The sequence below is a fragment of the Aphis gossypii genome, chromosome 1, assembly GCF_020184175.1.
Source record: "Aphis gossypii isolate Hap1 chromosome 1, ASM2018417v2, whole genome shotgun sequence".
Taxonomy (NCBI): domain Eukaryota; kingdom Metazoa; phylum Arthropoda; class Insecta; order Hemiptera; family Aphididae; genus Aphis; species Aphis gossypii.
In genome coordinates, this window is record NC_065530.1 from 72,341,930 (window position 1) to 72,368,646 (window position 26,717).

The 26,717-nt window shown below is 23.4% G+C and overlaps 1 non-coding gene and 1 pseudogene across 1 annotated transcript; both read left to right on the forward strand.

Moving 5' to 3' along the window:
- The first annotated feature begins 604 nt into the window (after positions 1-604).
- Positions 605-26,717, forward strand: part of LOC114124127 (G-protein coupled receptor dmsr-1-like) — an 81,021-nt pseudogene continuing 54,908 nt past the window's right edge.
- On the forward strand, positions 25,883-25,954 carry Trnag-ucc (transfer RNA glycine (anticodon UCC)). The gene has a single exon. It is a non-coding gene; the product is annotated as a tRNA-Gly (tRNA).

A 26,717-nucleotide genomic window follows, 5' to 3' on the forward strand; every position in this document is an offset into this window, starting at 1 on the left:
TATTAGTATTATTTATTTTATGTGCTTTAGAATAAAAAAAGTTTTATACAACTTACACATACTTATAAATTATAATGTTTATTAATATAATAATTTATATCAATGTATGGTTTTTGTTAATGTATTACGGCGGGTGTGCGGCTGAGTCCTCCCCCCAACTACGAATCTATTAAATTTTAAAATACTCTCGTAAAATGAATCCTGAATACGCCATTGATTATAGTTACAACGTACTTTATTAAGATTGTCAAACATAATTCGTCGTATACCTACGCAGGTGTATGCGGAATCATCAGAAATGGCGCGAAGGACTTAGCGTTCGTAAATATAATACCAATACATGTTTCAAACCAAAGTTAAGAGTCATTATTAAACGTACTCAAAGAGAGGTTAGATATTATATTATTTTATTTTAGGCAATGAATTAAGGTTGTAAGCTACAGCTTATATTATTCTCCGAAAAAACGGGCTGGTATTCGTATACACTTGACATTACAGCTGTCCCGAAACTTTGGCGTAGGGTCTCTGGACAGGCGGCAGCGCCACTAACGGGTATCCTGATACAAAGCGCGTGTTATATTACGTGATGTAGTCTTCAAGCAGTCGTTGTAGAACCGTCGTCTCTGGTGTATCGCCTGGACCGGTATACCGCGTTATCGGTCGCGCCGAGTATGGTTTTGAATCATCATTATAATATACAAGAATTATTATTATTATTATTACTATAATCCTAGTTGGGGTAAGTGAATCTTATGAATTTTATAGTATTGTTGTTATTTTTGTGGACGAAATATGTAAAAATCTGTCACATTGGTATCGTGTTGTACAAATATCATGGTGTGTTCATGGATTATCTATACAGATTTTTATGTCGTTGTTTGAAAATGTAAACGTAGTTTATGTTTTGCGAATCTAAGGTTTTTAAGTGTATTTATATGACAGTTTTAATTGCTTTATTAGCGATGAATTCTTAAATTTTCATGTTAATAAAAATTAATTCCCCTTACCTGTCTATCAAAACCCTATAATGTATGATGCTACAAGATTAAGGTTAGGTCTTAAAATCTTAAAAATCTTCTATTATATTTTATTGAGATCATTAGAGATGAAAAAACTTGAAATGAATTTATTATAATAATAGTTAACTCTTGTTAATGTATTATTATGAAAGTGTTATTAATCGATTCTATTAATTAATATAGGATCATTTTGAAATTATCTACAAAAAACTTTTAAACATGATATGCACATATACAACTGAATCATCATTTATTTTATTTATATTTGCGATTATTAACTAAGTGTAATCTTAATGCAATATTTATAACGAATTTCAAATAAATTAAATTAAAAATATATTGTTCATTAAAATAGTAATAAGTTAAATAATATTAAATACCTTTGTTGATCTTCACTAATTAGATACCATCTTCAAGTTTTATTTAGAGAAATTTCGTAAGTTTATGCTGAGAGTTGCTCTCAGTTGGTTTGAACTTTCCATAAAATGAAAAGTTTTTCAACCAAGCATTTAACAACAATTTAATAGTTAATACAATAATATATTACATTGTAATATACAGTTAAACGTTAACAATCAAATGATAGGTTTAAGAATAATTCAAATACATAATATTTAATAACTAAATAAACATAGACAGTAGCTTAAACCCCCCTTTTTTATAAAGATCTGTCTATAATATATCTTTTTTTTTATTAACTAGCTGTATACCAATATAAGATTGTTCTATAAAATATGGAATTACAATAATGATATAGATATTATAGACGTAGAATATGAAAATAATTTTTGTAAGATTGATATTCATCATCAACAATTGCGATAATAGTTCTGTTTATTAATGTCTTAATTTAATGTACATATATTTTAAGAAATTACTTGGGATTACATTTGAAATAATATGCCACTGACTATTTTAACAATTATTAACTTAAATTAATGCACGTAATATTTTAACCAATGACAACTTATTGCAAACAAAAACCTATTCTGAGCGAAAACTAGAAACGCAATCTTTTTTTATAAGAATCCATTATTATTAATTTATTTTTGTTATAAACAACATACGTATATTTTATATTGTTATTTATTGTAATATTTTAAGTATCATATATTATTGTTATTAAATTGCTAATAAATGCTACAGCTGTACATTAGAGCGTTTTAGGATCATGGTATGATAGTTTAAAATAAGACTAAATATATTGTAAATTGGATTGCGTCAAAAAAAAATAAAAAATATATTACACATAATGATAAAAAGTTTTTATTATAATAAATAATTAAAATAACCTGATACATTTAAATATCTAATTTTATCAAAATTTAAATATTTAGATAAAAGATGCTATATTTTTGATATTTTTAAGATTTACCGAGTATTAATATTTTTATTAACATTAATAAACTAGTATTTCAATTATCTATAAACAGCTTCAAATTAGTCTTAAGAAGTTTATTGTGTTCAGGAAAATGATAATTTAAGTAAAAAAGGAAGGTATCAAGTTGCTCTAATTAATATTTTATAAAATTACGACGAAACTAGAAAATATTTTTTCAGAAGACATTAGTACAATATTTAAATATTCAATCTCGTCAGCATTATTTTTTCTGATTATTTTGAGCTATGTATGTAAAGACCTCATTGTTTTATCAATTTCAAATTATTTTTATGGTTATTTGTGCTCTTTGGATGCGATAAAACATACATACATAGATCGTTGTAAAACAAATGTAATCAACCGTTAAGTATCTAAAAGACGATTTATTATATAACGGAAATTAATTTAGCTAATTTATTAAAATTTAAGTTAATTAGAAAATTGACTTACTAGTTAAGTTAAAAAGTTTTAAAAAATTAACTTTTTACTGGTTTATGCCCGCTCTGGCATAAAGTTTTATTTTTAAACTTAATATTTATTATAAAATGAATTTATTTTAACCTGAAAAAATACAACGTTAATAAAAAAAATTATAAAATTATAACAGTAACAGGGCCTTGCCCGTTAATAAATAAATAAATAAATATATTTTATATTTTGAATGACGTGAAAAAATGTAATGATTTTGTGATTGTGTAAACGATTTATAGTATAAAATATACTTTACTTTAAATTTTGAATGTAGTTTCTGGTAGAAAATTTGTTAGAATAGGATTATTCCTTTTACTTTTCAAAATAATCAAGAAAACAAAAAATAATTACACAGAAACAAGTTTTTGACAAAATTTATAACCTATATTTTTTTGGTATAGCTCAAAAATAAACGATCGTAAATACTTGAAATTTTCACCAAATCTTAATATATTGTTTATATTATATGGTATAATTTTCTAAAAATGTTTATTCTTTATAAGCTATTTATAAGCATTTTTAGTTTAATATTGTTAAAAGTACTTTTTTTTTATAAATATTGATAACAATTTTTCTCAGGATCAAAAAGTGTGGAATAAATAAATTAATAGTTTCTTATTATTCATTGGTATTTTAAAATATTAAAATACATAAGCACATTTTTTTTTAAGCGTTTTAAGTTCAAATTATCACAAAATTCATTAAAAACGTGAATATTTGGAAATAATTTAATAATTTAAAATATTTAAAATGTTCAACTTTTGTAGCTGAAAATTGAAAATTGAATACTTTTTAAGTTCTTCATAAGTAATTCATACTATGTTCCTTATACGATTTTGTTAAATTTAAGATTTAATTACAGGACATTGTTTCGAAATAATCATTTCCTTTTCCCGCTTCCTGTTTCCAAGTTTATCTAGTAAATGTTTAATAAATTACAAAAATAATATTAATATATTTCTTGAGGATTATAAAATAAATTGTGTCTAAATAAACATTAGATCAAATTATTCCAAAAAACTACATAGTTAAGCCTTAAAAAGAATTCTTTGATTATTTAAATGTGTTCATGGTGGGTAAAACGTATGTTTTAAATCTAATTTAAATAAATATATTTGTATTAAAATATTTACACATTAAGATTATTTTTAACTTAAGATATATACTTTTATGTTTCTTAATTTCTGAAAAAATTCTATTCATTTGCCATATAGGTCTACATTATTAAATTCACTGAATGGTACAGCAACGTAAATCAATTTAACATATACCTAATTAGGTATATAACACCTATTAATTGATTATTTTATATTAATTTTCTGATTAAAAGCTTTTAAAATTTGTATGTTTTAGATAAAATTATATCATATTTATTTAAATGTACGAATCTGGTAAAGAATTTTTTTATTTTATTAAAACTATACTATAATTTTAATTTTTATAAACTTGTTATGTAAACATATGTAGTAGTAAAATATATTATCCTTACTAAAAAAGTACCTAATGCCTACTATAACATATAAATTACATTGTGTTTATTACATATTAATAATATTGTAAAGCGATTAAAATAATTTTTCAGTATTTTATATATTTTCTATTTAATTGTTTACCCTTAATATGTAGCTTCAATTATTTATTATCTCTACAGAATAACTAATTTTTTAATCATATATTTTTATTATTATTATAAGTCTTTGCAGTTTTTAAGAGAAGCCATATTGTATACTTTTAAGTATTATTATTATTATTTTTTTTTTTATATTTATAAAGTTAAAAAAAAAAATAGATACGATATAGAAGATTCAATATATTAGAATAATATATTAACATATCCACATTTTCTTATATTCGCACATAGTTGTACAATTATTCAATAAATTATTATTTAAATTTTATATAAAAAAAAAAAAACTATTGTTTTGAGTGAATATCGATTTAAGTCCCACTATAAAATACCTACCTATAACATTTTTCGTTAGTTTTCTAAAATGTTTTTTTTTTAAATTATAGATACAACAAGGAAAATTAAAAATTGACCTCTTCAAAGACCAACTCATTCTCGATAACTGATCTTAAAAGATACTACATGAAACGTATTAAATACTTAATACACCGATTATTAAGATAAACCGGTTGTTTACCGAGAACAATAAAAATTAATAAATATAAAACTAATTCATTATATTTTTTATTTGAATTCTAAAAATACAGTACAAATTGTACTTAAATAAAAATTTCAAACGAAAATAACAATACGGTGAACAAAGAACTACCTTTTTCAGAAGTCAGAGTAATATATTTTACTGCGATGATTCGAATAGTTGATCCTTTTTTTTTAATAAAAACCTACGAATTAGAAATTTCACAATAATAAACTTTTACAATTCATTTGTTTTTAATGTTAACTAATGGTCCAGCAACTAGCAAAGTGATTAAAATAGTAAATGATTAAGCTATCATACATTTAGCTATTTAGACATCATGCATTTAAAAATATATACTAAATAAGCTCTTTGTTTGAAAACAATTAAAATTTCAGTATAGAATTTGTATTTTTAATTTGATTATATTTATTCAGAAATTATATAATTGTATATATATTAAAAAATAAATATATCTTTGTAGATTATTATAAAATCAATACAAGCTTTTATTATTTTCTCGAAAATACGCATGCATTTATATATTTTCTATTCTGAGAAATCCTAGTTTGTTCGTCCTTGTATTTTACTAAAAGGTTTTTGGACGAAATGAAGATCGATGCAAATCACCCAAATATAAAGAATACGCAGAATATTGTATTATTTTTGAGATTTTGTGGTGTAGAATCTGATTCTAGCTTTGTCTATAAATACTTTATTTTTAATGGGCACGTTTTCCTATTGTTTTGTGAATTATTTTTTTTTTTCATTTCTTTCATCATTTTGGTTTTTACCGATTTTTGTATTTCATAAAATCTTAAAACTGCTTTATACAGTATAATAAGTATAGTAAATTAATTTATAAATATAGCTATGTACTTGGTAAGTGGCAACTAACGTAAATAAATTATAATGATTTACCTAAATCTAAAATTGTGCTAACAATAATAGTATGCACTTGTCTGGCTTACAAAATTATACAAATGTTTGAAAATAGTTATTATTGGGAAATTGATTATTCTTGAATATTTTTAAATTTAGTAGCGTATGAATAATATTTTATATTTTTATAATAATATTTTGTTATTTTGCATTGAACATTTAACATTTTTTTATTAAATTAAATAAAGTTGTTTAGTAGAAGTTCTAATAGAATATTTATTTGAGTAGAAGTGCAAGTACTTGCATTTATGATATACATATTATTATTATAATATATACAGTTTAATATTAAATAACATAGTGATACACCTATAAACTAGATTGTAAATATTGCGTAATTATCCAATAACTACTTATTTGTATTTAAAACGTAAAGATAATACACACTTAAAATGTACACAAAGAGTATTAGATATTATGATACACAGGTCATTTGAAATTTTCAATAGTCTCGTTGTATTATTGCTATAGGTACCTATGTTGTGATACAAAATTTTAAAACGTTCAAAAATAATAAAATAATCATCAATTCAAACCAGAGTACGACTGAAATTGAGCATGCTGACATTTCTTCTAAATTTTTAGAAAGTTTCTCTTAACGTTTAGAGAAACTATTTTTAAAAACATTTTCAATGTACTATATATTCTATATATTAAATTTTTTCAATTTATAAAGGCACTACGACATGAAACTTTTTTTGAATAGATACTTTGTTCACCTAAAAAATATTCACAGAAAATATAATGAATAAAAAAAAATCATTAATAAATAAAGTCAATGCATTTTTAACTTTTCTAAGAATATAAAAAATAATTATGTACCTATATTTTATGATTCTGAGTATTGGTTCAATGTGTTATTTATAGTTTAAATAAAAAGTTATTAGTTGATAAAATTTGATTTTATTAATATTAATAATCTCAATTAGTGTAGTATAATATTATATAAGTCCTAATCAATATTTCATTGAAATTTTTTTTTTTTTTTTTTGTATACATTTTAAATTTATGTATAATTAAATTTAGGTCATAAAATATTAATTTTAAATTTAATAAGTGTAACCATTCCATACTACGTAATATGAGAGTATAAATCATAGTACAATACTTGAAAAATCTAAACCATGTTTTGCATTTATATGGATTGGTTGTTTTTATTGATGAAGTTTCTAATAAAAATAAAAAATGCAATACTATTTATTTATGGCTGTTGAAAGAATAATATATACATTATGTACTTGATATAGATATTTACATGGGTATTATACTATTGTGTATGTATCGTACATTTTTACTGTCAAAAATGTATTTAATTAATTGATGTATCGTTATATTTTTGATTTTAAAATACAGTCTTTAATAATTCACGTTATTTTATTTAAATATAAATAAAAACTAATATATTTTACGAAATAAACAGAAGCACTTTGTAAAGGTTGATAAAAACAATTTTTTTATTTCTTAATTTTTTACTACTATTTAAATCATAATGTAATCATTATTTCTCTCAATTATAGATTTATTTTTCAAACAGAAAGGATCTATTATATTATTATTGATACCTAAAAGATGTTTTGTTATGTCCGTTTTCGTTCCCAACTTATTTCTCGCTAACTAGTAATAATTAGTTAAATATAATACTTGCAAACGTATATATAATAATTTAACACGGTTACATCTTTCTCATAAACTGTAAAATATGAACATCAATGCAGATGGGAATGCATCGTGGTTAAATTTTTGACGATATTGTAGTAGCTCGATGTTTGCAAGTCAGTTTCAAATTTCATAGTGTGCAGGATTAATGGTCGTTGTGAGTTTGTGGGACATACGTAAGTTTTTCATTTTTAAATCTAAACGCATTTTCTTAACTACTCAGCTTTTGAGCTCTGCAAAATCTGATGAAGTGACAACTGAAGGGGTGGATAATATCTTAATTTTTAATGAAAATTTATAATTAAACTCGTAAAATATTTATATGCACATATACATTGGCTATCCTATAGATTTTAAGAAGACCAATGTTGGACAAAATTCTATCTAGTTATAAATAATTCGAATAAATCGAATAAATGATTAATAGATTAAAAAAGGATTCAAATATTTTTTTTAATAATTTTTTCAAAAAAGATATATCCAGATAATCTCAAAAAATTATTATTTGGATGTTTTCATACACAATTATTCGAATAAAAAAAATATAAAAAGATTAAAATATTTACAATTATAATTTTTTATAATGTTTTCGATTAATTTTTAGATATAATCCTCTTAAGTTAACTATTATATTTAATATTTGCGAGTTTATAATTATTTTATTTAATATTTAATCTTTAATCAAATAAAATAACCGATAGTTATTCGAATAATTATGTTTAAGAATAAATCAAATAATTGTAATTGAAAATTATTTAAATTATTTTTCGAACGAATAGTTTAGATTATTTCAAATTTTATTTGAATAACATCTTACTCTGAAAGTGATATTAAATTTTAAATTATTTTTTATTCAAGATAAACGTCTGTATAAAAACTGTTATAGTTTTAGTTCACTAATAATAATTCTCTGAAATCACAAAATATCAATATGATTTAATAATTATAAAAAAATTAATGAAGTCAGTGAATACTTAAGTAAAACACTATGTATACAAATATATTAAAAACTATTTAATTGTCTTTATAATTCATGGTTTGCATGCTTTGTATTTACTATATAGTATATAATATAATACATATATATTATACGTATTTTATAATAATCAATTAATTTAGGATTGTTCATAACGCACGTCATTCAGTATGACCAAAAAGTAACAAACCGATGTTTGGATTGAATAGAAGTATAAAACGTCGTAATCTCTTAATTTCTATTTCGTACTACCTTCATGGTATAATAATAATACGACAATATAGGTTAATGAAATAATTTCCCCCTATCTCGAGAGTTAATAGACAAACAATAGTAGTAAGTAGACTTGGTGTTGGGATTTAATACTATTTACATAACTGTATGAGTTCTAAAATATTTATTCCTTATGAGATCAGTAGACATTTACATTGAATCAAATCACTTATGAGCTAAGTTACTTTAGGCGATAGCATATATGTAGAAACTACCGTAAAGAACATAATGTTGTATCGGTAATAAACTTTCAGTGAACTTATGCAAAGACGCGTTAACATTGATGACGAGGTTAATTTTCATTATTTAACTGCCTTAATAACAATATTGAAACCGTTGAGAATATGCATAATATAAGACTATCATATAAATATATAATATAAATAAGTCCATTGAAGCCACACATACCCAACATAGAGTTTATATAATTAATGACAACGATAAAAAAACATAATGAATATACATATAATAATTAAGTTAGTGTTAAAGTATTTAAAATATTTAATTTTATTTAATTCCAATGTTTAATTTTTATAAGAATTTAGTTTATATTTAGTGACAATGAGAGTTCAAACTGATATTCAAGTCTATGGATATGTCTTCCAGTAATATTAACAGACTTCAGATATCTAGAAACTATTATACATAACCAAAACAAAGTGCAAAACGAAATCGATTTGAGAATTGGGTCTTGAAACAAGGGATATTATTATGTACTGAGAAAATTGCCTAAATCGAAACTCCTATTCAAAATATCAAAAGAATACTTAAATAACATGCCACTTTTTTACGCCCAGTATTGACTTATACATGAAAGCTGGTAGGTAACTAAAGGAGATGATGAAAAATGAATATCTTTGAAATAAGAGCACTACGTTGAATTACGATAAATTGCTATATAATTGAGAATGTAGAATATTATAGAAAACGAAAAAATCAAGAAATTTATCAACTATTTAAAAAAAACCATAATTTAAAAATAAAAGATTAGGATGGGTTAGTCATATATGAATATTTTAAGGTATCTCTAACAAAAATTATATCGAAAGACTGAAGAAAAAAAGTTCTTTATATGTGTCACTCTAAATAGAGATAGGTAGATAGGGTGAAAACAGATCTTGCTGATATTTTACAAAAACAAAATAGAAGCAACGAAGACAGAGATAGGTGGAGACAAATGATAGAGGAAGCAAAAGTCTTTCATAAACTGCAAAGGCGGTAAGAATAATTATTTTGTATAAAGGTATATTGAGTATTGACTTATAACATTACATTTTGTATATGTATAATTTGAGGAACAATATTTCGTATTCTGTTCATATTTTTGATTTCAATAGAAAAAAATAATTTTCAATGCATTTTATACTCATAAAAATACATACATGTAAACGCTTAGTGCTATTAGACCTAAGTATAATGGGTAAATACATGGGAATATTAAATAGAAGTGTTTGGAAAATATTTATAATATTTTGTTACATATTATCCTCATTTTATTGCATTATTTTTACTACTCCATTATATTAATGCTTATAGCATGATAATTGTAGTAATTATTTTGAAATAAGCAAAGTTATTTTATTATTTGTGTAATCATTCGTATGGATTAAAATTAGGTACCTAATAATAATTCGTTCATGAAAATTGAATATAAAATTTATTAATTTGGTTCTCACCATTATTAAAACATAAATGAGCCTTTTTCCCTTGAATATGACTGCAACATTTGTCACCTGTTGTTTAGCTAAGTTTACTATTTAGTATTTTATCAATCTTAACTCTAACATATTAAGTTTAAATACGAAAAAGTCATTATGAGTAATTGCTTTTAAACTTAACAATTTAAAAACTTGGAAAACGAAGTATTAAATTGAGTATGTTAAGAATATTTTTTATATAAAAAGCTGCAGTATTATAATATGTACGATTTACATCATACCTATATGAGATAGTTAGTTATAATATTATTAATTAAACCACATGAAATCCATCTAATATATCAAATATCTTTATTCACATCACGTGCGATAAGGCACGTTTTGACTGACAAATGTTAACATGGTTGATATAGGTCTCACAGTTATTAGTCTGTAATCTATCTTGCTTAATAATAATTACATATGTGAACATTGGTTACAAATAATAATAAAAAGAAAGAAGTATGAAACATAGAATTATGTAACTAAACAAACTAATTTTTAGTTTGGATTAATTAAAATTTTGCATTGTTATTTTATAGGATATTTTATTAATTTAATATATTTTATAATAAATGTAACAAAGTATTATGAAAAATGTATGTTATTTATAAAATTTAAATAAAATGTATAAATAATAATAATTAAAATATAAATTAAAGGTACACAATAAAAAGTTGTTTCAAATAATTATTTAAATTTATTATAATGTAATTATATTGTATACAAGTTACATCGAAAATGTCATGTACCTATTGTATATTATTTATTACTTATTAGCCATAAATATTTTACATTATTTGAAATAAATTGAATATAACGTAAATTATTGCAGAGATTTGTTGGTAAATATATAATTTTGAAATTAAAAATTTAGCACCTAGATAAAATTTTAAAAATAAAACAATAATAATCAAAATATAAATAATTCTATTCAATATAATATATATAGTCTTATATTGTATGTATCTTATTTAAAAGTAAATTAAATAACATCCTCTTTAGTAGAGTTAGAGTTATAATCACTTAATGTTGTGGAATTTTTAGAATGTTCAAATAGACATATATTATATTATTAAATATATTATTTAATATCCTTATAAAGTTAGCAGTACAGCCACAACAACAGACACATGATAAATATCTAGCACATTTGTTAGTAACTTGTTGGACATTCTTTTACGACTATAAGTTTGAAATGTAATTGTTTTAATAATTTTACGGGTTAAGTTATGTTGTTTAAACTAAAAGTTACTCATATATTCATTACTTTATTTATAAAATAATTGTCGATGTATAGGTATAATAAATGTATCATATTTTCTAGTAATTTCAAGCATTGGAGTAAGTTAAGTTAAATTTAAAATCATAATTTTAAAATATGACGATTTACCTTTGTGTTCATATTTTGTATTATATTCGACTACCATTTTTTAGATTCTGAACGAAGTGATGAATGTATTGATTTTACAATGATGTATGTTTTTTTTTTTTTTTTGTTTTTTTTTTTTTTGTGTCTGTGTACAGCATAACTAATCGAAATAATGCTCTAATTTCAAACTATGGGGGTGGTTTCCGATGTAAAAGTGAATATCCTTGGTGCATTATAGAGGTAAAAAGTTAACATTTTCCAACAGTTTTCAAAAAAATCGAGAAAAAAAAAAAAAAAAAAAATGACGGAAAAACGGCAATTTTTACGCAAAACCAGTTTTCGACCAAATCGATATTTTTATGGTTGTAATTCAAAAACTAATCACTGAAAATACTTGAAATTTTCACCAAATGTTAATGTCAGTGATATCCGTATATAGTTAAATTTTCAAAAAATTTTGACTTTTTTTGAGTTATTTATAGACCACTGAAATTTTCGATTTTTTTGAAAAATTTTTTTTAAAGTGTCGATAAAAAATTTTTGGATTACCAAAAAGTTTTGAAAATTTAATACAAGGTTCCTTATGAGTTGTTTTTAATGTAGCTAAAAAAAATTAAAAATCGTTAGTCACAATTTTTTTTTATAAGCGTTTTTAGTTCAAATTTTTACGAAATCTGTCGAAAACGCGAAAATTTGCAAGTAATTTTGAAGTTGAAAAATCATAAAATTTTTTTCTTTTATAACTAAGTTTTGAAAATTTGGTACAAGGTTCTCCATACATTTTTCTTCAAATATCTGTAAATAAAACTCTACCGGATTCAGGCAAAAAATTTTTATGAGTGTTTGAAATTTAAATTTTTACAAAAACCGCGTTAAATAACAGTTTAGCCTCAAACGATTTTTGATATTTGTTATTATTCAAAAAGTATAAGTCGTAGATACTTGAAAATTTTACCAGTTATTAAGATTCGCGTTTTCTTACGTGATTTAAATTTCAAAATATTTTGACTTTTTTGAGCTATTTATAGACAACTGAAATTTTCAATTTTTCTGAAAAAATATTTTTGAAGTGTCGATAAAATTTTTTTGGCCCTATCAAAATACTTGAAAATTTAATACAAAGTTCCTCATAAGTTATTCTTATAGTGATTAAAAAATTATAAGAATACATAGGCACAATTTTTTTTTATTAGCATTTGAAGTTCAAATTTTGACGAAAATTCGTCAAAAGCATGAATATTTGCAAATTATTTGAAGTTGAAAAATCATAAAATTTTTTGTGTTTATAACTAAGGATTAAAAATACAACACTAAGTTTTCCATAAGTTTACCTTCAAGTATCTATAGAGAAAACTCGAAGCATCATTATAGGAAAAATTTGCGTTTTAATTTTAAATTTTAACGAAATAGCGTAACGATAACGATTTATCCTCAAACGATTTTAAATATTTGTTATTATTCAAAAAGTATAAGTCGTAGATACTTGAAAATTTTACCAGTTATTAAGATTAGCGTTTTTTTTACGTGATTTAATTTTCAAAATATTTTTTAATATAAGCTGGTTTTTTTAAACCACCTTTTTTACCAACCACTAGAAATTATATTCTAGGCTGACAAATCATCTTCGTTCAGAATCGTTTTTCGTATACAATGATAACTATCATTGGATTCAAATTTAACACTCCTATAATATATAATAATGATCCATACGGCACCTAATGTACAGCAGAGCGGTACTCACTTGCCCACTTTTTTTTTATTTACATTTTCTTTAAAACCATAACTATGAAATTCATTATTATATCGAAGCAGAAGAAAAACTATTTAAGGAATAAATATATATTATATTAAATTAAGTTCCTTTAATTATATAATAATATTAAATATATAATTATGCTGATTGACATTTTCAACTAATTTTATGCGTTCATATAAATTTGTATATGCAGTATTATAATTTATTAATTAATTTAAAATATTTAAATATCTACATATTAAATTTGAATGAATATATTATTTTATTTCATAATATTATATGATGATAATTTAATTCAAAGAAATAATTTTCAGTAAATTTAATTACATTATGATCGGTTTAATTATAAATTGTATTTAGTGAAATAAATATCAAACAGAAATTCACAAATTGTATATCTAATGTTATTTTATAATACAATAGTGTTATTTAAATAAAATTTTCAATACAAATTTAAATGTTAATACGATAGATAGTATATAATTCACAATGATGCCATATAGGTTTTGTAAAAGAATAGTATTGATAGATTTATTACTTTTATTTGTTTGGTTGTATGTTTAATAAAAAAAAAGTGAAACGATTTTTGTATAGTTTTAAACAAAATATATGATCGTGGTCAAAGGACATTTTAATGAAAATGCAAAGTTTTATTTATTTTACACTCGAGAAATATAAACAGTAGAACCAATTATCAGTAGAACCAATTATTTTATTTATTTATATCACTAATTTTCGTAAATTTAAAATTCAGCAAAAGATAATTTAAATGTATTAAAATTCTTAAATATTGTTTTATGCCAGGATCTATTGATTTTTCACCTAATAGTATCCCGTATAATTCCTGCATAATTTAATAGTAAATTTAAAATAAGTATCTATTGTTTGTATGATAAATGAAATGTTTCATCGATGAAAGTTGACATTGTTTTGTTTAATATTATATAATTGGAAACTGATTATAAATAACGAAAATGTACATCTATAGGTAATATATATTTATTTTTTTCAAGTTTCTCAAAACACTTTATGTAATACTTTTTTACATTACCGACAAATTCATTATAATAATACACCGTTAACAAGCTGTGTCGATGTAAGATAAGCAGGATATGTTTGGAAAAACCCTGCAAGGCATGTCGTACGGCGAGATGTATATGCAATATATATATGGGTACATTACTGTTTCAAATAACATCGTTTTTACATCAACTATTATTGTTTGACGCGTCTAGATTCAAGAGTTTTGTAAGCTACTGTTTTCAATTAAATGCGCTAAAAATTGTAGCGTTGTAAAATTTTGCAGGAGACCATTCGTTAAATCCACAACGCCAGCTAATCTGATTGCTCAGAAATGCATGATGTATCGGTAATCTCGTCGCATGTAATAATACGTGAACAATATAACTACACACTCCCAGGGATATGTAATTTTCTTTTTAGGCTTATACTTCCCGTGATCAGATAATAACACAGTACTGGCCGCTGTACCGAGATGTATACCAAAATAGCTTGCACCCACATTAAACTAAATTACATCACATTAAATGACACATATATAATACTGCCCCTGTTTTTATATTTTTTAATCGTATCTTTGATAAATAAATATAATAGAATAGCTATATTGTATGTAATTACAGACTCATATTTAAGAGTGGTTTAAGGAGGAAAAATGTGCCTCATTTTCTAGTTTTTGGTACCGCTAGTGAAAAACATTTTCGTAAATTTATTAAATGTGTAATCACATATTATTATGCTTTAATTCAAAACACTGTGTACTAATGCGTTTCTCTGTAATCGCAGGCAATATGGTAGATTATTTAAAGATGATCATTATCTAAGATTAATAAGTTTATTGGTTTGATTTGAAACAATATAATATCATGTTATTATTAAAATTAAAATAAATTTATTATTATTCATTGTAAGTATACATAGCTTACCAGTTCATTGACGTTTCGAAGAAAATAAGCTTGGAAATTATCAGTCGATACCGGAGCGAGTATTATATCTCTCTTACGCGAATAACCGATAATGAAGGCTGAGGAAGTGTTCTATTCAAGAAAAAGTAAATTTATTATAAAATGCATTATTATAACCCACGAAAAAATAACAATACATTTGTAATTTATTGTTTCAACGAGTAAAAATTTATAAAGTAGATAATATTTTTATTGATGTTGTTCAGTTCTTGTAATTGATTTATGCCCTACTTAAAATACTTGCTTATTTTTAAAGTACTGTATCATCATCTAAAACAGATCACTCTGTATTTAACTAAAACATCGTATAACCACTGAATGTAAAACAAAATGATTTAAAATCGGTAATTTGTTTGTTTCTCTTCGCTTTTATTTATTAAAAAGGAACAAACAACACAAAAGAAAAATGTCGTCCAATTATTATTAAATGCTAAATCATTGTAGTTAGAATTACTAAAAACGATTTTGTCAAAATGTAATCTTAATAAATAAAATAAATTATTAAAGAAGATATTGGGATAACCGCATGACGTCATTGAGCTGAGCTCGGCATAATTGTCCATCTTATATATTATGCGTGTAAAAGTTGCTCACTTTATATAATGATTTAACGACATTTTATTTTTTACGTTTAATTTATGTAGGCATTTTTAATTTTTCGTATTAAAGACAATAGAAGAATCAGAATTCCAATGATTCTGATTTTGGAACTCGGGGGTAGTGGGTAGGTCGAAAATAAAACTCACAATATTTTTTTGAATGATTGGGGAAAAATAGAGAAACGCAAGATCTTTTACATAAAAATATATTGATTAATATAGAGTTTATTTTATCATCATAGCTTAAAAACCATTAATTGTAGATCACTATTTTTTAGAAATTATAAACACAATAATTTTTACTTTTATTTTTTCGTATTTTAATTTTATTATTTTTTTAAATTACAGTTTTATTTATTTATTGACTTAAACATAATTTACGCTGATAAACAGAGTCATTGATCAGATACGTGTTTCTTACTTATAATGATTTATCATTGGGTTCATATTTAACATACTTATTAGCCTAACCTTAGACTTTAGAGTAGGGGTCTTCAATCTTTTTTTTCAGCGGGCCACGTATTATTTTTCAAAAACCTTGCAGGCCGCATTCGTAGTAAAACATGTATTTTACAAAAATTCAGTTTTAGTTAACCAATTTTATCGAAATTGAAAATATACATGCTAAATTTTAAATGTGATCGCGAGCTGCATATTATGACTGGGCGGGCCGCGGGTTGAAGTCCCCTAGTTTAGAGTGAATACCTACTTAATAAAAAGATACACTCGATAGTTTATACCTACTACAGAGCAAAATAACTACCCCGTGATTTTTTTTTTTAACTATAAGAAGTAATGTTATTAATTAATTTTGTGTTATATAACAGTATTCGTTTACAATTAAAGATTTTATACTTAAGACGATATTATATGGATGTATATAACATAAAGTAGTAGTATAAATCAAATTGGAATATAGTATGAATGTTAATAAAAACATAAACCATTGTACAATTAATAAATTTCTCTTTTTATTAATTACTTCGTAGGTCTAAATTATATTGATTTGTGATTTAATAACCGTTAATAAGCTACGAGACTTATTAAAAAATTAAAAAAATAAAATAAACATAAACATAATTTCTTTTAAAAAAAAAATCGAGGAATCTAAATAACTGAATAAAAATAAAAATAATATACTCCTAACAAGTATGAATAATTAATTTACAATTAATTTAATGAGGGAATTATTAACAATGTTATAATGAGTTCGAATGTTCTTTTAAATTTTAACAACAAATAAAGACTAAAAATAAAATAAATGTTTATTATTATTATTAAATAAAAAATTAAATGAGGTTAACTATTCGCTTAATATAGCAACAGCAAATATATAAAGAAATACAGAAATATAAGTGATTAAATTGTGTATTAATTATAATTACTGTCTATTAATAAACATAAGCCATAAGGAAATTCGTTAGAATATTAATAGCATGTTGTCAAAGAAACTTAGTCGTTTATGGTTGTTTAAACTTTAAGCTATTTAAATTTAAATTTTGACACAGAAATACACAATATATAAATATCTATTATATTTATTAGTTGTATAGCAGTGGAAACACTACAGATATTATTTTTGTACATCAAAAGGATCATAATAATTTGAAAAAAAAAATAATAACAAAATATCTTATAAAAGTTACCATAATATAATTTATTATAAATTAAAATAATAATATATTTTATCATTACTAAATCATATCCATATACTTTGCAAACGATATGGAAATATATAATATTATTTTTAAACTACATGCTGTTTATTAAAATATTGCTTTATAAGCTTATTAGTTATTAGAACCATATTATATTCGAATTTTTAGTTTTATTATGTTTGTAATTTTACGTATAATGTATTCTTAACCATAAATAATTATTTTATTTAATTAAGACTTGTCATAAAATTATAGATTATTTTGTTTTATTTAATATTCATAGATAAGATGTGCGAAATTTTAAGAAGGAAAGATAACGCTATAACGGTTTTTAAATTAATGTCCTTCTTCGTAAATACCATAATGAATTAACCACGTGATTCAAAACTTATTTTCTTAAAAATATATTTTAAATTTATATTGTATTTTTCTTACGTGGCATTATACATAATGATAAATTTGTTAACAAGGAATCTAACTGTAAAGGTCTCACAATAGTTGTTAACTTTTGTAGTATAACTTGTTTAAACTTAGACAATTTTAAGTCAGTCCTTGGAATTCATCACTTATAACTTATAAGTAAGAAGAGTTTTTTTTTTTTTAAAAAAAGAATAAAAATAATAAGTTAAAAATTTCTATATTTCTATATTTCTATATTGTTATAACTTATTATTTAAATCGAAACTTTCTTATATTTAATAAAAAAATGTTATTATTGACAATTGAATTAACTGGTGTATAAAAACAAATTTAAATATATTTTATTATATCGTATTTTAATATTACAATATAAGCCAAACGAAATATTTTTTAATAGTAAAATAATTAGTAAATTTACGCATTCCAAAAAGTCAATCTAAATAGAAGTCAGTTGAAACCATTCGTTCAAATTTTTTTAATAACCATGTTTAATGAAATTTCTTCAGGAATTTTCAAGAGTGTCAGATGTTAAATTTTAAAATTTTTTCAATAAAATTATTTTAAAAATCATAGTTTAAATACAAAAACAATTATATTTTTCTTTGGGATCTAAACAATATAACAATACAAAGCTGTGTATATTTAATAATAATAATATTATGTCTAATGAGTATTTACTAACATTTTACAAACACCATATTTTAATCAAACACAGAAATCAAGATTCAAACTTAAAGAAGTTGTTGTAAATAAAAACGTAAAAATTTAATGGAAAATTATTATATTACTTTCATATATCTTATACATGGCAATTATTTTAAATGTAAACATTCATTATTTCTTAGAATACTAATATTTTTGAAGATATATTTTTATATTATTTAAAGACATTATAAAACTACATTTTAAATTAAAAATGTATTGAATGGTTGCACATTTCTAATTTCATATTCAAACTGTTGTTACATTACTCATATTACTTTAAATATTTTTAAGTTATAAATTATAAATCACATAAAATTAAATTTGTATAATGTATATACATTGAAATTCTTAAAAGAATTATAATTTATTAAGGAATAAACAATATTTAATACATACTAAATTTAATGTTATATTTAATTATTATTATTGAATTAAAATTAATAAACAGTAATTACGTTAAAGTACTTCAAAGTAAAAATGTTTACAATAGCATATAATTTTTTTGTTTAAATTTTTTTTTATTTTTGACTGTCTTGTACATTATACAAATAATAATATATTCTATTATTCTATTTTACATTTGTTATTAGAGAGTATTTACCGAAATTGATAGTAGAATGGTAATAAATGTCTATTCGATGGTCTAGCCCTCTAATCTTCAATACCTACATATAAATACAATTTCAAACGCATTTGGGAAATCATTTAATGACACGAAACACTAAAATAATATATATATGACTGTTAAAGGCAAATAAATTACAGATGACCTTATTTTATATTTACGCCACATATTTGGCGTTATCTTCATTAAATACATACCTATCATAGTATTTAATTGTTATTTTAAATGTCAAACACTCTGTCTTGTTTGTAGCGTTATTTATGAGTAATATACATCAAATAATTTTTTCATTAGAAAAAAATCAGTGTTATGTTTTTTTAGTAACAAGTTAAAATATATATTCGATATAATATGAATTTGTATTTATTATCGTATTAGTGCTGACATGAATGGCCCGGTATTCCATGAAAATTTACTGATCTGACTTTCCCAAAGATAAGTGTATGAAACAAATTTAAGTCTTAAAGTTTACTATATATATGAATACACTTTTGATCTGTTATAAACTTATTGCTTGGGTGGTAAGTATAAGTGGTTTGAGTTAATAAGAAAAAAAAGTTTAAAATCTTATAATTTATAAATAAGATGAAATGCATTTGTATAGTGTGTTTTTATTTATATCATTGTGTATTTTATTAAATCTATTGTTTATTTATATTTGTTAAGATTAGGTACTCTTGAGTTTTTAATGGATTTTCAATATTACAATATTCTGGTGCAATACATAGAATCACTATGGACTCTATTGTAGATATTTCGTATTGATTAAAAACCCTTATATGGACATTTAAAGCAATTATCAAAAAGATAATTATTATGTTTTGAAAAAACTAAACAAAAAGTGTTAATATAACATACATTTATTAGCTTAAGATATTATGTAAAACTGTCAAAGAAACACTGTGATTTATGTTAATTTATATTTAATAGATACAATGTGCATGTGATATACAAAATTCATAACACCACTCTCATATACTATACACTATGGATTACAAATTTCAATATTCAATACATTTGTAAAAGTCTGCAATATTTTTTTTATTTAATTTTTTTGAAAAAATCATTTGAAAAATTTAAAAATCATAAAAATATTGTTGATGTATTAAAAGATTAAATCTCAGTATTAATATTGCAGTGTTATTTAAATTAAACACTATAACGTGTAAAAATCGATATTTTATTACGAGTTTTTGCCACCATATGTTATTAATGTGAAACGTTAATTTTACTTAGGATGGCATAATTCGGTTTTGGTCGAAGGGATTTAACAGGATTTTATCCTCGTATAATTTTAAAAGCAGCTCCGTGAACTGATTTTTAAAGAGATTGGCTTCACTTACTGTATTAGATTATATTTAAGAGTAAACAATATATTTTTATAGATATATATATATACATAACTCCTCGTATAGATCAAATAGATCAACTGTGTATGATATATCTGTAGTAGGTATATAGTAAAATCAGGCATTTTATGAATGAAACATAATATAATCATATTTTTTTTCTAACAAGAAGAGCTTAGGATCTTAAATCAGAAACAATAAAATATTAGATAAAGTATTGGACAAACTTCGATCTTTTTAAAATACAATAATATTGTTCTCTCTTTCAAATAAATTTGAAATAATGCTACTTAAGTGTACTCGTACGGCTATATACTTGTTACTACCTATGAATCACATAAAAGGTTATTATAATATTTAGTCTGAGTAGTGTAGGGTACACGACAACAGAAGTAAAAGTATGCTATGGAAATTTTTTCACGTACGTGCATGTGAGTGTATAAGGTTCACTCATATTATCTCAACCGTAAATCATTTTGATCTCGATCAGCGACCAATTTCCTCATGGTTATGCATAAATAATTTATATATAAATATTTTCGGAGCATCATAAGTTCGGCACCGTAAAAGAAAAATCCATTTTCGCCACAGGCTCAGATTCAGGCTTTTGGGTTACAAGAGATTGCGGTTTTCTAAATAGATATTATTATTACGCACGCGGAAATTTGCGGACGCACGCACACACATATTCGAGTATTCGACGCGCATAATATTATTAATTATTAATTTATTATTATTATTAAATTGTGTGTATAACGACCTGACGGGCTGGGAACATTCAAATATTATATACGATAAAGTGGAATTCTCTCAAGCGTCTATTCACTCTACGCCACTCGATTGCCATAGATTACGAATAGAAATTATATCGTTCGATTAAGAATATGCGTATTTACTGCAGATGGTGTTATAGTAGATTAAAGATTTATACGTTTTTTAATAAAATAATCATCACTTATAAAAAATAAACAATAATTATCTAACAATTTGTTTTTAATAACAATAATATATTATACAATATATAATCATACCTTTAATTAATATTATTCGGCGTACCCAGTTCCAACTTTTTTTTTACAAAAAAAAAACTAATACTCTTGAGATTTGTATGACTTTTGAATCATTTTATTCCATGGCTTGAAATAAAATGTACCTATTCGAGTTATGCCGTCTTTCAGCTTTTCGTTCATTCATGTTGTAACGTATGAATACTTTATAATATCTAAGTCTGAAAAATCAAACGTGATGTAGATATATCGCTTGAAATTTTAATTTCAAAAATAATTAATTTTATTTATTCATACATTTTATGCATAAACAAGTATATAGGTCTAATAATATATTTTTTATGTAAACACTTTTATAAATGTGACATTTTCAATAACGTCATCTTATCGATATAACCTTTTCTTTTAAAACTTATATTAATTTACTGTAAGGTACTTTTATTAAATATAATTATATTATGTGTCAATTTCAGCTTTAAACTCTTATTTCATATTATAATGAAAATATACTTCATATATGCACGTATATATATATAAAAAAAAATTATTGTAAATATCTAAACCTAATACATGTTTGTTGCTGACTCATTTATTACTGAGTAATTTTATCTCCAATATATTATAGTCCACTTTTATTTATTTCTATTAAATTGCATTAACTATGTGAAACTATATCTCCAGATATTATTACAAATACTTTAAAAAATGTGATGTGAATAACATACTTTATAAATTTAATTTTAGGTAGGCCCTTAGTAAGTACCTTGTAAAATCATGCCTATATACAATGGAATTTGTGAATTCATCCATTCTTATGAGTAATCAAATATATGGTTAATCGGAAGGATGGTACAATTTTGTAATTTCTTTTTACATGAATACTAAAATAAAAAAAAAAATTATTTTTAATTTTTGTATATTGTTGTACATGTATATTGTTTATGTTCATGTTTTATTATAAAATACGTAAAATTTTTATCATCTATTAAGCATAAAATTTGAGTACATTTTTCAACAATAATACATAAACCACTCGAGTCGGCGATGAAAATCAAACTGATTTGCAGCCAAATGAATTTACTACACATTTCCGAATAAATGTGCAAAATTATCGAATTACATTTTCAGAATCAATGGAATTTTCAATAACGATAAATATTTTTCATTTATTTAATAATATCTATTTTTGAGTATGACGGTTAATCGAAATTCCACTGTAATAGGTATATTCTATATTTTATCAACATTAATTATTCAACGTAGTTTTTAATTTTACTTCAATGCTATTTTGAAAAATGTGAAATAACGAATAAACAATAATGAACTCCTAACCTATTAATGAAGGATGACGTATCTACTTATAACAATAATATATTTTAAGCAAAAACTGAATTTTAAATTTTCATTTTCACTTTGTAAGAAGTTTGCATTTTCATCAATGTCAATTATTTAATGAACACATCTCATTTTTATAGAAATATATATTGGTATTATACAGCTTTACATATTATGTTTCAATTATTGGGAACAATTTTTTTCGATAAAAAGAAAAAAAGAAAAAAAAAGAACAAGGGTTGAAATTCAAATATACCCTGAAGAATTCTCTGTGAAGGGTTATTTGATTCTAGTTGTCTCCACATGATTTCCGCCATGTGTCCACGTGTACGGTTCAATCAAATAACGCATTCTGTCTTTTGTTTATCGCCGCTGTTTTTCTCTCCGTTATTTGATTGCGCTTCAGACAATGCCATATTCTCAAAGTTTAATATACCAATGGATCATAATGTGGGCCGATTGTAAGCAGAACATTTGATTTCCGGTTTGGTATTGAAATTTTGAACGCGATTAAATCTGTTTTGGTAATAAATTATTAAGCATAGGTACTAAAAACATATTTTAAAACCTTGCCATAACAGTTTAGGTACGTGATTATAACGTCGTTAGGTTAGGTTATAGTATTCCCCCTACATTAATGTACTAACTATAATAATAAATAATAGTTAATATACTAATATAACAGAATAATATATACCTAACCTAGCTGATGACACTCACTAAATATACGCATCAACCACTATATAAATATTGTTTCACTGAAGACATCTCCAGGCAATATAGTAAGGATTTATATCAGCTGTACGTCAATAATTTTTGTTACAGTGACGTGTGGAGGATTCACCATATTCTCTAAATTACTTACTTTATTTTAAACCAATAATAATAATAATTAAGCAAATACGTCAATTGTTTTTAGAAATTACGGAGAGTCGAAGAAAATTGACAATAATCATTAATCGTTAATACTGAAAAAGTGAAAAGGTATCCTCAAAAATAAACGAAAACATGCATACAGATTAATAAAGATAGATATAGATATAGGTATTGATTATTAATCTTCGTCAATCATATACTTACTGCGAACAATTGATATCAATAAAATATAAGCTATATTTATTTTAAAACTTCAAACCGTGTGTGTTTACTATTCGTTATCTTAGTTTTTCTTTTATATGCATTTTTGATATTAATTCAGCAAAATGATAAAGTGCACGCCATATTCATCAAGTTATCTGTGCATCTTATATTTCCTGCTATACAATTAGTGCACTGTGCCTTACAATAAAGCAGATTATGCCATTAACTAAGCTGCGGTACCTACTAACAGTCATTAGATACCAGTGAAGTAATTGTACGGGTGGGGGAGGTTTAAGTGTCTTCTCCCCCCACTACGACATTTTTTTAAAAGACTGTCACAACACATTTATGCATTTGTTTAATAGTATTATATAGTAGGGCCCCATATGTTAGAAAAATCAAATGATAATATAAACATACAAACCGAATATAGCTATTGAATTGTAGAACAAACATAAACTACCAAGTCTAGTGGTCGAATATTATAATAATATTATTCATATTATTATCAAGGAGTGACGAGTGACGATGCACATTGGCAACATCATATTATTATGTATATTCTATGTTTCCATGTGTGCTTAAATTTATATAGGTATACCATAACGGTTGTATTTAAAGATGCTTATTTTACATGTACATTTTTTTTTTTTTTTTGAGAGCGAGAGAGAGAAAGTGAAGAGGGAGTGATAGATACATTGTACAAAAGTGTTAATTCTTTACACCATAAATATGATCAAATTTCGAGTCTAGAATCAAGATACCACGTGTTCTAAATATTATCGTTTTGATTTTTTAGTTCTTACAAAAACTCTTTTATCAAATCAAACAATATCTGTAAACTATAAATGTTTATAACTATTTACTAAATATAATATAAATAAGAACCATTTTTTCATAATGATATATAACATTATTTAGCCAGTATATTTTATAGATAAAGCTATAAAGGTACCATATTATATAAATTAAAAGTCAGGTAAAACAGGACGGTTTAAAGTGGGTTTCCATTTTTATTATATTCTGTCTCGATAAACTTCGAACGGGACTCATTTTGTTCCGTTTTAATCCCGTAAACTCCATACTATTACATGTGCGTAAAAAAAAACCTGTACAATGTTTATACCAAAAAGATACAAAATAACATTTTTACGTCTTTATATTGAGTCAATTAAACCAAAGTAATTAAAGTTAATAGTTATATTATTAACTTCGGTTTCGTTTATAAAAAAATAACAGTTTTTGTATAGGTGCCTAATGTTCGCCAAATAATGATTAACAATAAAAATATGGTTTTTTTTTTTTAGAACTAATCCAAAATTGTTAATCCTGTTTTTTATACATATAATATTGGTCACATTAAATTAGTAAATTGCTTATAATAATATGGATAGGTACTAAGTATTATTAATTCTTATAGCCTAGAGCACTTGCGTTGGTGGTGTAATGGTCAGCATAGTTGCCTTCCAAGCAGTTGATCCGGGTTCGATTCCCGGCCATCGCAATATATTTTTTTAATATTTTTATTTAAAAAATAATGTATTTATCATTCAACATTAATTATGTTCAACCAAATTTCTCTAAAATTTTTGTGAGATTTTATTATCATTTTATAGGTAAATAATATATATTATTACTTTTAACTTCTAAGTTCAACACTATCACAATCATAGAACGATGTGAATAAATTAGATAAAACAAGTGGTATAAATTATAATTTAAAATTAGTCTTAATATTTTGAAAACGGCATTGTGTTTAGAAAATAATAATGTTTGTAATAATATATATACCTAAATAATTTTTATAAGTAAATAAGTACTCTTAAATTTTTCTATATTATAACAAAATAGGTAACTAAAATTTTTATAGAAAAAAATTATAATGGTTCATTTAAATATCGAATGTTATTAAAATTAGAACTTAATTGTTATAAGAACATGCACAACTATAAAAACCCTAGTATTAAATTGTTAAACTTTTTGATAAAAAAATAAAATTATCTCAACTAATATTATAAAAAAAAAATTGAGAATGCCTTAAATAACTTAGAATTAGCCTTAATATTTTGAAGATTTCATAGTGTATATTATAATAATATATAAGTTAAAGAAAATTTGCAATATTTTACCTTTCTGTATTTGATATTCATTGAATAATAATAAAATAATAAAACGTTTGAGGATAAATCGTTACCTATTTACTTTTTAAACATTCAACGTAGTCATCATTTTAACTTTGAACGCTTATAAAAAATTGATGTAATTTG